The sequence below is a fragment of the Mauremys mutica genome, chromosome 8, assembly GCF_020497125.1.
Source record: "Mauremys mutica isolate MM-2020 ecotype Southern chromosome 8, ASM2049712v1, whole genome shotgun sequence".
Lineage (NCBI taxonomy): Eukaryota > Metazoa > Chordata > Testudines > Geoemydidae > Mauremys > Mauremys mutica.
In genome coordinates this window covers 63,154,817-63,173,442 of record NC_059079.1, presented here as the reverse complement: position 1 = coordinate 63,173,442, position 18,626 = coordinate 63,154,817, and the positions used below count along the sequence as shown (strand labels likewise).

Genomic DNA, 18,626 nt, shown 5'->3' with positions numbered 1-18,626 from the left:
TTCCGTATAGCTTCACTGCAGAGGCCACACACTAACCTGTCACGCAGGGCATCATTTAACATCTCTTTAAATTCACAGTGTTCTGCTAGCTTTTTTAAAATGGCTACAAATTGTACAACTGTTTCATCTTCCTTTTGGTCTCTTTTGTGGAACCTATATCTTTCAGCAATTACCAGTGGTTTTGGGGAGAAATGAGACCCCAGGATTTCCACAATGTCACTGTAAGATTTAGTCTCAGGCTTAACAGGGTGCAGTAAGCTGCGTAGCAGAGAGTAGGTTTTAGCCCCTACAACAGTTAAGAATATTGGCACCTTCTTCGCTTCTGTAATGTCATTTGCAATACCAAAAAGCTCAAAACGCTCAGTATACACATGCCACTGCTCTGTATTCTCATCAAAAGGCTCCAGGGGCCTGGTCAGAGTAGCCATGATTTTTAGTTTCACTTTCACAGTCAGTGCAAACAAGCAGCTTTTTTTGTTTGTTTGTTCTTTACCTTGACTTCTACTTCCTTCTGTTACTGGAGCAGCACCAGGATCCCATCCTCGTCGCCAGTGTTATATCCTTGGGGCAGCCGGTGTAGGAAGCAATCACTTGAGGCCAGAGAGCAGGCAGCTAACCAAAACCTCCATTTTATTTACAGATATACAGAGAGCTCACTCAGCCGGTTGAAACCGGTTGAGCTAACCCATAATAATCTAACTCAGTTGCCATAGCAACAAAAACCATGACAACCAAATACACAACAGAGAAGACATTGGCTGGGACTGGCCTTTGTGGCCAAGGAAGTGGCTGTGAGGGGGGCACAAAAGGTCAGGTCCCCTGCAACCCCACATTCAGACAGCATGGGTGGCCCTGGAGGTGAGGATGTGCCTTTATGGTTGGACATTGCATCACTGATTTCTCTAACCACACAGATGGATCCACTGTAAGGCCCCCCAACCTGACCACTGCTTGCACCAGGGGTAAGGGCATTGCTTGCATTCTGTTGTGGTGTTTTTTGTTTGTTTGTTTGTTTTTTGGGACAAATTTGAATTTCAACCTCCAAAATGTCTCTTTCCCAATGAATAATGTTGTCCCCATGTCATTGCTGGTTTTTGATGAGCTCTAATTGCTCTCTTCATTGTGCAGAGGGGCGCAATGAATCACAGAAGCGATGGGCCAAGCAATGCTCCCTGGGAGGTGCAGTGACTCATACTAGTAGTCCCATTGACAAAACTGCATCTACTCATGCATGTAGCTGCTCACCTGTGCCAATGAGGGGTCCAAAATATCGTCTATAATTTTAACTAGTGCACACAGCACATCAGCAGAAGATCTGAGAATAAAACCCAGGAGTCCTGACTGCAGGCCCTTCCTCTAACCACTCCCAAGGGCTGTCTGGTTTAGTATGGCTGAGTTTACGCACCGGAGGTTGACTTGTCTAGGATAATGTGCCATTGCTATATGCTGATATGACGTGCTGGGGACAGGGATTCCCTTACAGGCCTAATAGGGGGCTGTTGGGTTTTATTTCGCAACACTACAGAGAAACATTCATGTGCTGTTAAAGAACTGTTGTCATTGGCCATTTTTCATGAGACCATTTAGATTAGATTCTGTAAGATGTTGAGCTTGTTGGTTTTAAGACACTTTGAAATGTTGTGCTAGTGCAACAGAGCAGTGTCTCTAACAATCTTGCTTTCATAACACTTTTCATGCTGTTATGTCTGCCTTTCACTGAGGGAAAGCAGTGTTGCTAACTCTCACAATTTTACTGTGAGTCTCAGGATATTTGGTGTCTTTCTTAAAGCCCCAGCATCTGGACTCGTGATTACATGTGAAATTCAATGTTTAAAAAAAAAAAAAAAGTTTCTAGCACAAATGGTTGCAAAGGAAATCTTGAAAACATGACCCCAAATACACCCCCAAGGCTGAGAAACCAGCAAACAGCCTCCCACCCACAAAATTACTTTTTTTTTTTTTAAATCTCATGGATAGTTAAGGGACTATTCTGAGTATTTTTTTGAGACCTAGCTCATTATTTTGGAATGATTACGGCTGCCGATAGTAAGTGTATCACCCCTGAAGTGCATCTGCATGTATTCATCGTTCTTCACAATTCTCAGTGTTTCATTTCCTGGGAAATAGAGATTCCCCAGTGGGTAATTCACCCCCTACAAAAATCTCAGAACTGTTGATTAAACAAGGCCTGATGGACCAGGTGTCTGCCTTGGGCCTAGAGACTTGTGAACCTGAAATTGGTCCTGGGTGCCTCTTTCTGTCTCGTGCAATGTAAAAGGCTTGGCAAAGTTCTTGTCACTTCTCCATTATCTTTGTCATTCAGCAAGAGGTTACAGCCGACTCGAGCATCTCAACAGCTCTTTTGTTGGAATTAATGAAGTCTGCTGTTCTGGCCTCTTGCCTGTGTGCAGCATGCGGCACTGACTAGGCAATGTGGCTTGTGCAAATGCTGTAGCTCTCGGCCTCCAATCCACCGAAGCTTCAAAGATCTGTGACTGCAGCCTTTGCAGCTGGGCTGAGGCTACATGCACGTGATTCCTTGGGCCAGGGGTCTGATCCAAAGTCCAGGTAAATCTAAAGGATTTTGGTGCCTAACTCCCCATTGATTTCAATGGGCTTTAAATACCTTTGAGGATCTGGGCCTACAGCTCCAACAGGGCCCAAGATTGGGACGGATGGGGTTTGGGAGAGTGACTGGGGAAGAGCGAATTTAACCACATGTTTGTGGGAAAACTTTTTTATTTGCACTCTCTTCATTGAGCTTTCGCTGGCTGACCAGCAAGGCCCTGCGCTCAGCTCTATGGCACGTCCCTGTTGTTGGTGTTCAATGGAGTTGTTTTGAAAACTGTGTCCGATCTATTCCAAAATCTCAGGGACCGTTCTAGACACCAAGGGGCAGAAGCCTAGTGATCTGGTGAAAATGGGAAAACCAGAAAAGCCTTTTGTCGACTAAAATCAGTGCTGGAACAAGGCCATCTCAGATCTGTGGCAGAGGAGCAGAGTCCCTCTGGATACAAGGGTGAGGCAGTGATTTTAGGGTCCCTCATCCCACTCCAGCCAATCCCCCTCAGCCAAGCCACTTGGCCCCCAACTCCAGCCAGCCCACCCCCCCCCATCTGGGCCTCTAGCTCCCACTTTCACAGGCCCCTTCTACTCCTTGGTTAGAACCCTATTGATTTTAGTGAAAAGCAGCCTCCAATTCTGAACCCTGGCACAATTAAATTAAAGAGACAGGCAAGAATATGCAACTGCTTCCTCTGTGGTTAGGAGCAACATGGGAGGCTCTCTGGTGAATGGTGATGGCTGATGGACCATAGCGACTGGCGTGTTCTATCAATGCAGCAGGTAGGGGTGAAGTGCAACCTTGTTCTAAAATCCTCTGACAAGGAGCCTGCTATTGAGGATCAAATACCACCGTATATGATTGCGCTCGTCTCAAGGGGGCTGGACTCGATGACCCTTCAGGGTCCCTTCCAGTTCTAGGAGATAGGTATATCTCCATTAATAAATAAGACTGAGACAAGCATGGATGTGGCAATATCTTTTATTGGACCGACTTCTGTTGGTGGAAGGGGGACACTTTTGAGCTTTCCAAAGCTCTTCCTTAGACAGATCGAGGTGGTGTAGTTTGATACCATGTTGTGCTGTGTATTATGGCAGTACTTAAACGTCTACATCTCTCTCTCCCACCTCCTGCCAGTGGTCAACTAGTTACACGCAGTGTTGCCAGTTTAGTCATTTTCCAATCCCCCTCCCACCCTGTAAATTCGAACATCCCCCTCTAATGTCAATTCCTGGGGAAAACACTGCTGGGGCTGTACCTACTGCTAGTGCGAGATGGTCGCTGCTCCGATGGACTTGCAATGGAACTAGATAAAGACATGCTCCTGCAAGCATGCCTGCCAGTGTATACCGCTACGTGCAAGCTCACATGCAGACATGCGCCACATGTGAGCAGAAGCACTCATGCTGAGCACCCCCTATTGACTGCACTGGACCTAGTGCAGGGCTGTAGAGAGGAAGGGCTGTGTGAAAGGGAGAAGACAGCCCAGCTGCCCTGTGTCAGCCCTGGCCTGGCTGCCTTGGCTCCTTTGTGGAGCTGTCCGGCTTGAACTGGGTGAACTCAGCCTGCCGCAGTTAAGAATAGTTGATTTTATTGCACAGCAAAATGCTTTTGAAAAGCTTGGCTATTATTCCCCAACTAGAAAAATCCAACCCCCCAAGGCGCCTTTGAAGTGAGCTACCCAAATGAAACCTGTGACATCAGAGAGATGGCCGATAGGCAGCCAAACAAGGCTGTCTTTGAGCATGCCTCGGGGCCATCTAGCACATGCTTTACACCCCACCTCTATAAACTGGAGATGAAAGATGCCCCAGGCAGCTGGCCTGACCCCATTGCCTCCACTATCTCAACTCGATTGCACAGTGTTTTGCTCAGAACAATCCTTCACTGTCTGCCCACGCAGGTGAATCTCCCAGCTTGGCCCGCCGTTGGGAATGCCGCGCATAGCAGGAGCACTCGGCGGCGGTCTCTTGCCGGCTTGCAGGGAGCTCTTTATTATCTGATGTTCTGTGCCACGTGAGTGAGGAGCGCTCCATGCGTGCAAAGAGAAGAGTAAACTGATAACTGTATAGGTGGGGGTGCAGTGAGAAGGAAACACAGAAAGACACAGATGAGGAGGCAGAAAGAGACATGAGGAGGACACGTCAGGGTACTGGGGTCAGAGTAGGGGCAGAGCTTCTGTGTGTGGCATATTTTCTTCTGAATCCGGGAGATGTCACCTCCCCTCCTCCTCCATCGGAGGAGTCATAGGGCCGGGAGTGGCATGAGGAGAATGGGCATTGGATCAGCCATGCTGGAAGTGGGTTGTGGTGGGTAGCAGAGAGAGGCCTCTGATGCAAAGCTACAACCAAAGTTCCCAAAGTTGCCCTCCTCTCCCATCTCTCTATGTGCACTTTGGTCTCCCAACACTGTAGCATCTGAACACAAGGCCATGTGCTTATCTTCACAACTGCCTGGTGTGTGGGGGGAAGGGTAGGGAAGGATCATAGCTTTCATTTACAGGTGGGGAGATGAGGCCCAGACTCATTAAGAGACTTGCTCAAGGGAGTCCATGGCAGAGCTAGGATCTGAACCTAGATTCCCTAAGAGGCTGTGCAGTACCTTAGCCACAGATTCCTAGGTTATATGGCCAGAAGGCCCACATTTGTGGGGCCGACTCTACAAGGGATGGAATAACGAAACAATTTCACCCATCATAGCCCTGGCTCTGAGCTGCTCTGCTCTGGGAGGAGGATTGAAAAGAGTATGTTGATGCCTCTCTGACACTATTTGAAGCATTAAGAGCTCTTTGAACCTCTTCTGTCTGTGGAAGACACCTGGAGACAGGTCTCCACTAATGGATGGTCTCCTGGAGATGGAAAAAGGCCAGGTGCTCATGCCCATTGTTATATGAAACCATCAATACTCTCTTTTGTTGTTATTATAATATGCCTTTATATTTAGACAGTAGCTCATGCATGTCAAAGGAGACATTGGAGAGGTTACTATCTCAATAAGACTAGATTTTAAAAAAGCAAGGTAAGACCACAGTTCAGAAAAGGAAGTTGGGGGATTACTGAGGAGAAGGAAGAAGGGTAGATGAACACTGGTGTTCATTACAGATCCTGTGGCACCTTCCACAAAAGTGGGAGCATTTTCTCTGGTGTCCTTACTGTTTCGGTGGAAGAGGATGAGAACTGATTCCTGGCCCTGACTCCACAGAACGGATAGGTTGGTTGCTTTTCAGGACTTTAAGTAATTGCTGCCACCCATGATTGGAAACTGGACAGTGGACTATATGGGTCTGATCCTGTATCACAATCCCTATGTTCCCGTGATCTACCAGATTTCAAGAGCATAGTTCCAAAAGGATACTTGAATTCTTGAAATCTCATAAGACAATCCCATGACTCCTTGGTAACTTTTAAGGGAAAGGTCAAAGATCCATTGTTTCTATGTTCTCCGCCACTCATGTTGAGCAAGTGCCCAAAATTCACAATTCTCACTCAGTGGGAACATGGAAATTAATCATCACTTGGTCACTCATCCCATTAAATTATATTAGATCATTAAAACTCAACTTCATTCCTCAACATCACAAACAAAATATGTTCTGTGATGCATTGTTCCTGGGTTGGGGCTAACTGTCTGTGTGTTTGAACCAGTACCCCAGATCAGAGAGCTAAGGGAGTGTTCTGATCCAGAGCTGAACTTTACTGCACAAGCCCAGCTCTGCCCTAGTTTGCTCACATGGATTCATTGAAGTAATAATAGAACTATTCGCGGATGTAAAGTTAGGCATGGCCATAAGTGTTTGCAGAATCGAGGTCTTACAAAACTCAGAATTCGGAATGGATGCCTCACTCGTTATTCAGTGCAGATAGGTGAGATGCTACTTCACAGCCGTTGGCTTTAGATGAACTCCTTAAATGTTAATGTTAGAAAAGAGACAAAAAAACCCTGAAGAAACAAACAAAAAATCAGCAAAACAAAGGAAAATGTAGGAAGATTAATCTTGAAAAGAATAAAATAAAAGAAACAGAAGAACAAAGAAATAGCACTAAAGATGTGCCAGTGACGTTGAGGTTTTATTAAGTGTGCTGATCCAGAATGGAATGCTCTACTGTAGGTGAGAGAGGGAAGAGTGATTTGGATTTTGTATATTAGTATTGTGTAGAGGAAAGTTGATTTAATGAATAAAGTAGCTTCACTTAGGGCCAGATTTTCAAAGGTGAGAATTAGGTGCTTAGGCACTTCTGAAACTCCCACTAGGCACCTACCTGTATCTTTAGGCACCTAAATATCTTTAAAAATCTGGCCCTCAGTGTCTTGGGTCCTTTATGGTAAACACAGATGATGATTGTTTTGTCTGTCTATATAGCAACCAGGGGCTCCTCTTGCTATGTGAATGTACAGAGCCTAGCAGAATAGAGTCTTGGCTGGGGTGTATAGGCACTGCAGAAATATAAATGATAAACAAGCACCCATATTCTACCTAAGACATAACTAAGACCAGCTTTGGCATGTAGGTGCTTTTTACATGGACAAATGGAATGCATCTATTTTCCCCCTGATACTGAAATTGCTAAATTTCTGTGTTATGTTATCATTCGTGTAGATGTGTAGAACGTTTCTGTATGAAATAAGATCTGGTCATCCCCTCTGTTCCAAAAGAGTCGTCAGCTGGGCTGATTTTCCTCCCCCTTCCCTGATTCTTGTAGCACAGTCATGACTTTGATGAGACTACCTTACATTCTGCATTCAAAGACCATGAGAGTCTGGGGTGCTTTTAATCTGTCTTCAGATCTGACCCAGTGTGGTGTTGTCATGACTCTGCATCATGGCCTCACTGATGGCGCACAATCGCGGTGTCACCACGTTGTGATGCAAATGGGTGAGGACGCCCTGTGAAAGGTGACCACTCTGCCAATCTGCTTGCCTAACTAGAGGTCACAGGAAGGCTGATGTGTCTGTGTCATGTACTTTGCCTCCTGGCAATTCTCAAAAGCCAGCTATTGTAACTGGGATACCAGCTGGAGAGTCGTTATTACTCTGTCAATCACCTGTCTCCTATCTTGCCAGCACACAGATACAACTTCATCATTATCATTCATTACTGCAACAATAAAAGGCTCCTGAAAATAAAGCAGACAAGAACTCATTTCTGCAGCAAGGCCCAGGTCTGAGACCTTAGCAGAGAGATGGCAGAGCAGAGAATGCCACCTGCTGGAAAGAGGAGGCAAGCTCACCCCAACGTCACTTTCACCGGGGCACTCATCATATCTGAATCTGACCCAGGTGTGCCTGTCACTGTCAATGCACAGCAGCCTCTGCATCTTTGGGTTCCTCCTACCACATCTATCGGCCTGTCCAGACCCAAATGTTAGTGTGCACTTGAGACGGGTTCAAGCCACAAATCATTGGACCTGAATTTTGAACTCCTCCAAGTCTGAGGCTATTTGGAGGAAATCTTTTGGTTCTGAACCATCTTGAGTGGGCCAATGAGCCAAACCGTGTGAAACTATCTATGATTAATGGAGGGAGCAGAAAACAACAAGGAATTTTCTTTGTTAGGAGGAAATCACAATCTATAATCACTGAATTGAGAAGCCATGGGCAGCCATCTGGAACTCACTTGGCACATCTGTTAAGCCACTTGGCTATGTAACTGAAATCTTTCAGTGCCTCAGTTTCCCATCTCTATAATGGAGATAATACTTCCTTTCTCCCCTTCTTTCCCTGTTCCAACTGTAAGCTCTCTGGGGCAGAGGATATCTTCTCTCACTGTATACCATGATGAGCACAATGGGACCGTGATCTTAGTTGGGAGGGGCCCTGGTTACTTCTGGTATACAAATAATGAATAACACATTAGGTGCAGGACTATATCTTAGCCTCAGGATAGCTAAGAAAGAGTTCTCATATAATCGATTATAAGGGGATCGGGGATGTTAATATCTAGCTATGTCATTTGACTTGTTTCCTCTAGGTGAAGACTGAGAGTTAGACTCTTAGCGTGAAACTGTGTTTTGTGTGATGCTTGTCATGTATAGTATTTAGGAGCAATAAGATCTGAGCTACACTAAAACCTCAGACTGATGAACACCTCGGGAATGGAGGTTGTTTGTAACTGAACAAAACATTATGGTTGTTCTTTCAAAAGTTTACAACTGAACATTGACTTAATACAGCTTTGAAAGTTTACTAAGCAGAAGAAAAATGCTGCTTTCCCTTACATTTTTTTTTAGTAGTTTAACACCCCTGCTCCCCCGGTTGCTGCTGCCTGATTATGTACTTCCCGTTCCAAATGAGGCATGTGAACATAACTAAGAACAGCCAGACTGGGTCAGACTAAAGGTCCATCTAGCTCAGTATCCTGTCTTCCGAGAGTGGTCCGTGCCTAATGCTTCAGAGGGAATGAACAGAACAGAGAATCATCAAGTGATCCATCCCCTGTCGCCCATTCCCAGCTTCTGGCAAACAGAGGCTAGAGACATGTGGTTGACTGGTCAGCTCATAACTCTGAGCTTCTACAGCACTTCTCTGATCGCTCTGTCTAGTGGCTGGGTGCATTTCCATCCTTTCTCCCCAGCCTACTTACCAAAAGAAGCCTGTGTCCTACTATGTCTTATCTCTTCTGAGCCACACCCTCTATGCTTTGTGCCGACTCCAGAGGATCTAACCCTCTCTCGCCAATTTTTGAGCCTTTACTGGCTAAAGAAAATAAGATTGTGATTATTAAGCCAATAGGAGAATTCTCCTTCCTTGTCCATGCTAGCCAAGAAGTTTGACCTGGCTTCAGTAAGCAGCCCTGAGAACTGTGCTTGGAGTGCGTAATGGTTACCTCCCACCAGAAGAAAAAGAAACCCCACTAGGAGGAACTAGGTCTTATCAAACAACTAGGTAAACTCAATCAAATCCACAACCTCAGCCTTGCATACAGGTGTTGGAAGGATGATTTTGGCAACTAAGACAATGGAGTGAGACAGAGCCGTAGTTCCCCACCTGGAAAACGGAGGTAACAGCAGGGTTTTTTTCCCCACCCATTACCTATTTGATTGTAAACTCTCTGGCAAAGAGACTCTCCTACTATGGGTATAAACTGCACAAAGTATGACTTGACCCTCTAAGTGCTACCATCATCATAATACCCAGTGTCCTAGTTGGTTTAGAGCAGTGGCTGTCAACCTTTCCAGATGACTGTACTGCTTTCAGGAGTCTGATTTTTGCCTTGAGTACCCCCAAGTTTCACCCCACTTAAAAGCTACTTGCTTACAAAATCAGACCTAAAATACAGAGGTGTCACACACACTAGTACTGACAATTTGCTTCCTTCTCACTTTTACCATATAATTACCAAATAAATGGAATATAAATATTGTACTTTCATGTCAGTGTATATAGAGCAATATAAACAAGTCATTGGATGAAATTTTAGTTGGACTGTCGCTAGTGCTTTTTATGTAGCCTGTTGTAAAACTAGGCAAATATCTAGATGAGTTGCTGTACTCCTGGAAGACCTCTGTGTACCCCAGGGGTATGTGTACCCCGGTTGAGAATGACTGACTGATTTAGATCACCCATGATTACAAGGCAGCTCTTTGCTACAACTCACCGGGCATGACAGCTTAAACCTTAATGGAGTTTCCATCTGAGCACATTTTGCAAATGTTCCTCACCGTTGTTTTGCAGCCAGATTTTTAATATAGCAGCCCATCCTCGTGGAGCCCTATTCGCATTTCACCTTTCAAACATCAGCTGGTTTTGGAGAGTGAAAAAATGAACTTTTTTTTAAATAGAAAAAGTGTGGTAGATTTTTGTTTTGTTTTAAATCCTCTCCTAATTTAAAAAAGGCTCAAGGGATTTTTGCTCAAACCTTCTAAAAATGGAAAAAGGTGGTTGTTGTCAATGACCAAGCATAGAAAACTTCAGCCCTGATGTTGACTCTCTCAAAGTTATGGGCATGTGAAAACAGAAGATTCTAATAGAAAACGTTTTAAATCTTAGCTATAGCACTCAGCCAGATACTAGACTCTCTATCAAGAATGGGTGTTAGGAATTCAAGACCCATTGAAACTCAGGGTGGTTTCTGCTCCTAACTCCCTTAGGCACTTTTGAAAATCCCTGCCCTAATTTTATAATATAAACACTGAAATCTTATCAGTGGATAAATGAACACGTTGCTGACCCATCAATGGGATCTTTGTGCTTCTCTAAATTGTATTTGATCAATGCCTTGACTAGATCTCTCTGGAGCTAAATTTTGAAGCCTAGATCTAATACTAATATATGATCAGATTTAGATACCAGGCAGGCTGGTGATGACAGCAGCCAAATGGGACACTGGAACTTCAGGTGTCCTTAGTCCATAGGCAGATAGGCCCAGATAGGTTTTTAGACTCCTTACTTTTCTGGATCTGTACCATAGAACTCTTGTGTATCTGAGAAGTGAGATCTTTAGATCTCAGAGTAAGAAGGGAGGGGTCAGTAAAACTGCTAGCTCGTAGAGCAGCATTGTGATTAGCTTGGACACCAGTGATTGACCTCCTTCCATGTAAACAGGAAAGTGTTGTTCTGAAAAGAAGCCCTGAACATGAAGAAGAGAGAGAATTAGTGGCTCACAGAATGAATGTGTGTTTTGGATGCCTTTCTCAGGGCCGCCCAGAGTGGGGGGCAAAGGGGGCAATTTGCCCCGGGCCCCGGGCTCCGCAGGGGCCCCCAAGAGAAGAGCGGAGGCTCCCGCCTCCGCCCCTCTCCTGGAGCCTCGGCGCATCAAGCGCCGAGGCTCCAGCCGAGCCCCTGAGCCCCGCCCCGATCCGAGCCGCGTGGTGAGGAGGCGGGGCTGGGAGCTCCAACGGGGCCTGAGCACCGCCCCGCTCAGAGCGGCGTGGGGAGGGGGCGGGGCAGCTGCCTCCGCTCGGCGTGGAGCTCACAGCCCCGCCCCCTCACCCCGCCCTCCTCACCACGCGGCTCTGAGCGGGACGGAGCTCAGGCCCCGCCGGAGACGCGCTCGGGTAAGAGGCTGAGGCCGGGGCCGGGGCGGGGGCGGGGGTGGAGCGGGACCCCTCCTCCGAAGAAGCGCAGCCCGGTCTTCGGCGGCGGGGGGCCCCTTCTGTTCCGGGACCCGCCGCCGAAGTGCCCCGAAGACCCGCGGCGGGGACCCCCCCCGCCACCGAATTACCGCCGAAGACCGGGCTGCGCTTCGGCGGCGGGTCCCGCTTCGGCGGTAATTCGGCGGGTCTTCGGGGCACTTTGGCGGCGGGTCCCGGAATGGAAGGGCCCCCCGCCGCCGAAGACCCCGGGCCCCCAGAATCCTCTGGGCGGCCCTGGCCTTTCTCCAACAGTAGACCATGCCAGCTGCTTCATTGAAAGATGCCTAGCCCCCAGCACAGGATTCTTCCTGACCCTAGCTGGTGATGACCTGATGGCTTGAAGAATGAGGATTGGTAACCTTTATCACTTTTATCCTCATTAACCTAGTTATGGATGGAACTCTTATGATGGAGTCACAGGAGTCAATCCATAGTTCAAGTTGCAAAACTGAGCGTGAGTTCAGTCTCCTTGAAAAGGCAGCAATTGGAGAAGCCTAAAGGAACTTCAGAAAGCCATTTGCCCAGTCTCAAGAAAGCCAATGGAGCCTTCTGGAACCATCTGAGTGTAAAAGACCTTGGAAAAAATAGTGGATCTCCTGCCATAGCTGCATCTTTTGCACCTAGATACTTCTGTGAGGGGGATGATTGTATGACAGTCACACCTGTTTAAAAATCAAAGGTGATATTTGCTGTAGCTTTGTTAGATCTGATCCAAAGATTAGCCTCTGGCTCTTGCGAAGCTCTTGAAAGTTATTTAGCCAGTCATACAACCGCTAGAAGGCATTTAGCCATCCAGACAGCCAGACTCTATGGGCTGTGAACTGGAGTGTGCAAACTATGCACTTGCAGAGGAGATGGATGGAAGCTTCTTGACCTAGGCTGGAAAAGGGAGCATAGAGTAAAATGAAGGCAACAGACTGAGAATTCTACATCCTGCTGAGGGAGGTGAAGTGAAAAAAGCCAGAGAAACAACTAGCAGTGTCATAAAACAACCAACCAATCCAAACCCCTAGATGAGTACTGGAGGGACAATGGGGTCAGCCTCATGATTTGAGAAGCCCCAACCTACTAGAATGGGAAAAAAATCAGGTCATGGGTTGGTTTTTTATTTTTTTTTCCTGCAGTGCTATGGCCAGGGTAGGTCACTTGGCTACTTTCCATTCTGGCCCTGCTGTTCAGAGGTGCCCATGGGCTGTAGCAGTAGCGTTGGATACAGGACCCCAAGGCAGCAGAACCCAAGAAGCCACTTGCTTTGGGCTTAAGGCTGAGATCTAGCTAGGTGCAGTTGCTAGAGATCCACTAGCCTCCTTTCTATCCTAGGTTTATTCTAGGTTCTTTTCCATTCACCTGGTCACACAGGCCAAGCCTGGGCAGCATCTGCCACCCAAGAGAAACCTTGGAACCGGTGAGAGCAGTTTAGTGCAGGCACATCCCCTTTCTTTTTCTTCTTCATTAGGAGTCAATATTTTCCCAATAACAAGGTGGCTTCTGTTCTACAGAATCTGCCAATTAGCCATACTGGCTGGGTATATCCATGGCACATGAACAGATGACAGGCTGGCAGGCAGTCCAGCCCCTCCTCGGGAATAAGCCAAGGATTCCTTTAACACAATGTGACAACTAATCTCTCTCTAGCATCTGACGGAGCAGTTTTAATTAGCAGCGCTCTCCACTCACCCTCACACAGGGTATAATGCAGGCATGGTGTGGGCATGTATTGAAATCACGCTGCAGTCCTGTTTCCTGAAGTGCATTGTCACCTACAAAAAAAGACCCAGCTCTGACTTATTTCTAAATTCAGCTCCTATAGTTTATGCCTCCTCCATCAAAATGAGGCAAGACTTCAACCTCTCTCGCCCTCTTGCAAGGCTGCGGACACAATTGCGCACTGGAGCGAAGGTGTTTTCACAGCCAGGATGGCACTCTGATAAAGGCCCATCTAAGTTAAGACAGTCCTGGGGCGAGGTGAATGAGGATTATTTGATGGAATTGGAGGAAAGCTGTAGGCAGAAGAAAGCTGCTGCACCACTTCCAAAATGCGCCCCGTCATTATCTGCAAATGAGAAAACATACAGAAAAGTCCATGGGCCTGTTCTCAAGTGATGTAAATAGGATTTCTATCCCTGATTGATTTCAATGGAGCTACACACTCATTGGCATCAGCTAATTATCTGGTTCCATGAGAGGGGAGAGCTCAAAAAATCTGGGAGACCAATAAGTGATTTCTTGCTTGGTACTCTCCAGTGGAATGTTTTGGGGGCTATTTGTGCCTTTAAATCTGTGTCCTTAATCGTGTTGCCAACTCGTGATTCTTCTGGTGAGTCTGGGGATATTTGGTGGCCTTCTTGTAGCCCCAGCTCCTGCAGTCATATGACTACAGGAGAATCTCAACTTTCATTTAAAAAAGAAAAGTGAGTTTCTAGCCCTCTGGGTTGGGTCATGTTGTCAAGCTTTTCTCCACAAGTGCACCCTAAAGGCTCAAAAACCAGACAGCAAATGAAAAAGATCCAAATATGTATTGTCAGTTAAAAGCTCATGGATTTTTAAACCTCTCTCATGATTGCTGGGGCGGGCTAGATATATGGTTTCTGAATGTGTGGGGATTAGTGACAAGCAGAAGTCAATGGAGACAGAAGGTCCATGTGGATAATCATTTAAGTCTGGATGTTTATCCCAACCTCTTGGGTCTACCGACCTGAGCTAGGAATCAGAGCTGGCTGGAACAATTTTGACAAAATGGAATCTAATCAAAGCCAAAATGTTTCACAAAGAGGTGTTGGTTTTGACAAAGTATTTGAGGTGCTTGTAACTCTGTAGCCTGGCAATGAGGGCACTGGGCTGGGAGATAGAAGACTTGGGTTCAAGTTGCTGCTCTGGGACTTGAGTGATCTGCCTGCAAGAGAGATGAAAATAGGGCCTTGAAGCTGGGTCTCCTACACTGCAGGCAAGGGCACTAACACCAGTATGGACCCCACCTAGCTCCGTGTTTGGTCTGAAAACTGATATTTCAACACCACTGTTTTTTGCAAAAAACATTTGAGGGATTCCTTGTTTGTTCCAGTGGGAAATGAAAACACATTTTCAAAACCTCGGAAGCTGCTGTGAAATGGAGCTGTTGTCCTCCAGGCACTCTGCTAGGAAACTCATGAGGAAAGGCCAGATGTGAGAGTGCTGGCTGGCACAGAGGCGACTCTTGGGTCACTGCTGTGTACAGAAGGAGCAGTGGATCTTAGGCAGTGTAACAGGCTTCAGTACAAAACACAAGTAATTCCTTCTAGGAGGTGAATCAGGCTGCCTCTCCTGGAAGGAATATCCAGGGCTCACAAGTGGGAAGAAGACAAGAAACCATGTTTGGATGGGGGAGGGTGGAAAGAGACCATCCTGGAAAGGGTAATAGGAGATATATCAATCTCCTAGAACTGGAAGAGACCTCAAAAGGTCATCGAGTCCAGCCCCCTGCCTTCACTAGCAGGACCAATTTTTGCCCCAGATCCCTAAGTGGCCTTCTCAAGGATTGAACTCATAACCCTGGGTTTAGCAGGCCAATGCTCAAACCATTGAGCTGTCCTTTGTGCAGAGCATTGGGCTCAAGTCTCTCTGAGGGTGGGAAGATCCAAACTTTTGGTGGGGATGGTAACCCCTTCATCCACCTCTCCTAGTACTTTGGTGCTTCTGATCCCAGACAGTATCGGTAATCCCAGAAGGGCACAAAAGATGAAAAATAATGAAGTATGTCATCGTTAGCCATACATTTTGAATCTTCTGAAACTGCTTGGGGTTTCAAGTGTTCATGGTGGGGAAATGCAAGGATTCCAGCTGCTCACATTGGGTCACCCTGTCTATCTGTCTCTCCAGAGCTAAACACAGCACCGAGTGACCATTAGCAAGTCTTTTGTTTTATCTCATTAGCGCTAAAGCAGCTGCTGTATCATAGAAATGTAGCCTGGAAGTAGGGTGACCAGACAGCAAATGTGAAAAATTGGGACGGGGTGGGGGGTAATAGGAGCTTATATAAGAAAAAGACCCCAAAATCAGGACATCTGGTCACCCTACCTGGGAGGGACCTCTAGAAGTCATCAAGTCTAGTCCCCTGTGCTAAGGCAGGACCAAATCTACCTAGACTGTCCCTGACAGGTATTTGTGAAATCCCCATCACTGGAGGGTTTTTTAAATTTCCCATGGAAGCCTTATAGTAAGAGCATTTTTCCTAATGTAATGCCGACAGACCCCACTTGTCAGTGGGTGGGATTGACCCTGGGACCTCTGAAGCTTAGTGCGTGAGCCTCTACTGCATGAGCTAAAAGCCAAGTGGCTGTTAGCTAAGGCTGTAGAGCAGACTCATTTAACTCTCTCTCTCTAAGTGGTCTCGGTGCCACTAGATGGGACACAACACCACACCCAGAAGGTGTGTGGGTTACACTAACATCTAACCTAAATCTCCCGTGCTGCAGATTGAGCCCATTACTTCTTGTCCCACCTCTGCATGGAGAACAGTTCATCACTATCCTGTTTCTAACAGCCCTTAACATATTTGAAGATTGTTATCAGGATCCCCCTCAGTTGCCTTTTCTCAGGACTAACTTTGCCCACTTTTTTTAACCTTTCCTCGTTGATAAGGTTTTTGTTGCTTTCGCCAATATGTCTACATCTTTCCATAGTGTGGCATCCAGAACTGGGCACAATACTCAAGCTGAGGTCTCACCAGTGCTGAGTAGAAAGGGCCAACTACCTCCCATGTCTTGCATGTAGCCCTCCCCGAAATGGTTTGACCCTGTAAAGTGTTTTGAATGTAACATTGCATTGCGCTGTTTTAATCCTTCCATGCACCAATTCCTATCTGTTTTCTGTACTGCTACACATGCCTCCCACATGACACATTTGCTAAAAGCAGATGCCAAACATTGCATATAAATAGAATCTGCTGGCACCAAGAAAAGGCTATAGAGCTAGCAGGGATCCCAAGTCAAGAACAGAATGCTGGCATATGGATGGACAAACCCAAGCCTGACAGCCAAACACCTATGAACTTTGAGAAAGTTCAGATATAGCTCAGGACCATCTCCAATCTACATGCATGCAGCAGGAGAGGCAAGATCAAACACATTGCTTGTTATCTCCAAGGGCCTGACTTCACCCATCTGTGTTCACTGCAAGATTTCTGAACAATGGAGTGGCCTTCCATACACTCTTCTCAATGGTAGAGCCCATCCACCCTAAGTCATAAGATACATCTGTTATCTTTGGCTTCAAGTTGCAGTTTGGTCTGGGTCCACATGGCAACTTTCCTGCCATTGCTGTCTTAGGTCGAGGGCTAGTTATGGACCCAGAAACAACTGTGGTTTCAGGAGTACATCTGGGGACATTCTGTCCTACAGTGTCTGGCGATAGGCGCATAAACCAAGTACTATGGGTATTTCTGCAGCTTACCCCCCTTCCGCAGAGGATTATGAGATTTCTTATGCAAACCCCATAATCCTTTGCTTCAGGGGTCAGTGGCCATTTCAAATCACGGAGACCTGCTTCTCTGTTGAAGGCTGCTGTATCTGACAAGCTTCTGCTTTATTATTATTATTATTATTATTTATTATTTTATACAATGGATGCACCTAAATGCCACAACCAGATTTGACCTCATGTCAAAAGCACTTTATTAATTTGACTTTTTAAACTGATTCAAGAGCGGGCAACAATTGTGCCATGTATTAAAATGGAGTGTTTATGCAACAGTGGTGGCCCAATGTGGTATTGAGAAAAATGTTACCCCAGAACAGGGGTTTTAATGGAGAAGTGTAAACCAGGCTAATAGCTGTGCAGGCCAGTCCAGAAAAATGCACTGAAGTGAAATTAATGCTGCTGCTTGCTGATGGATCATCCTGGGACAGGCAGTTTTTGCATGGTTCTCGCAGTATACAGGCCTGCTGTTCAGGGATGAATAAGGCATGTCAGTTGGAGAAGAGGAGAGGTGGGAATCATTACTATTTCACTTGTTGGCCCTGCTGTGGGAGATGGGGCTGGAGTGCACCAGGGGTCCTATATCTTCTTCATCCTTTGCATCCTATATGTCTGCATCTCAAATTGCTGTCTTCATCTCCGCTCCTGACCTTTCCTTTCCTCCTGCTTCTGCTGCTGCTTCTGCCTCCTCCCTACTTCCATCTCCCCTCCACTTTCCTGTGGTGGCTTCAAGCCACTCTACACCTGCTAGCACATGAATATGTTGTCACTCCATCAGTTCCCCCAGGGCATCCAAAAGGACTTCCCCACCCTCCACCTGGCAAGCTATTCCCCATAGCAAGCTGATACCAGAGCAGGTGGCTTTGGTATGTGCTGCGCATAGCAGTGCCATCAAGCTGTGGAACAGGTTGGCTCCTGGCGGGAAGAATCCAATACCTAGTGGGAGTAATTCACTGTGAGAGGGGCACTTGAGGATGGCTCTGCCAGTGCGGTAATGAAAGCATCTTGTGTTCTGGGTAAAGCTGTCAAGAGTCCACTGGTACAGATTTACACTCAGAATGGTCTGGATTCCTAGGGTGAAATTCTGCCTCCACTCAAGTCAAAGCCAAACTCCCCTTGACTTCAGCCAGCTCAGGATTTCCACAGAGCTGCAGGCCAGGAGGAACCATTATGACTATCTAGTCTGATCTCCTGCATGGCACAAGCCATAGAGACTTCAACCCATGCTGACCACACCCAAGCCCAAAGGTGACCCAGCAAGTGGCTGACAGAGCCAGGATTGGAACTCAGGAGTTCCTAGCTGCCAGAGCCCTGTGACCTCTCAATGGCAGGTTGTCTTCCCCCACCTTGAACCAGCATCACCCTCTCATGGCTCTCAGCAGAGAGGCAGCATGTGCAGTTGCTCAGCAGCTCACAATGTCCAGCTCTTCAGCCGGTGGTGTGAGTGCTATGTCCAGCAAAACAAACCACAGGCTCTTTAAACTTACCCTCTGCAATGCCTCATGCATGGGAGATTGAGTTCCCCAAGCTCAGGCGCATAG

At 46.6% G+C, this 18,626-nt stretch overlaps 1 long non-coding RNA gene across 2 annotated transcripts in view; it reads left to right on the top strand.

Annotated features, from left to right (window-relative positions):
* Positions 1–784: 784 nt before the first annotated feature.
* The window catches only part of LOC123376285, a 38,802-nt gene continuing 20,960 nt past the window's right edge, over positions 785–18,626 (top strand). The window contains exon 1 of one of the 2 annotated variants that reach the window (XR_006581747.1): positions 785–858. This is a non-coding gene — a long non-coding RNA (uncharacterized LOC123376285). Of the gene's footprint in view, positions 963–18,626 lie in introns of both variants that reach the window. The other variant, XR_006581746.1, reaches the window with a different exon arrangement.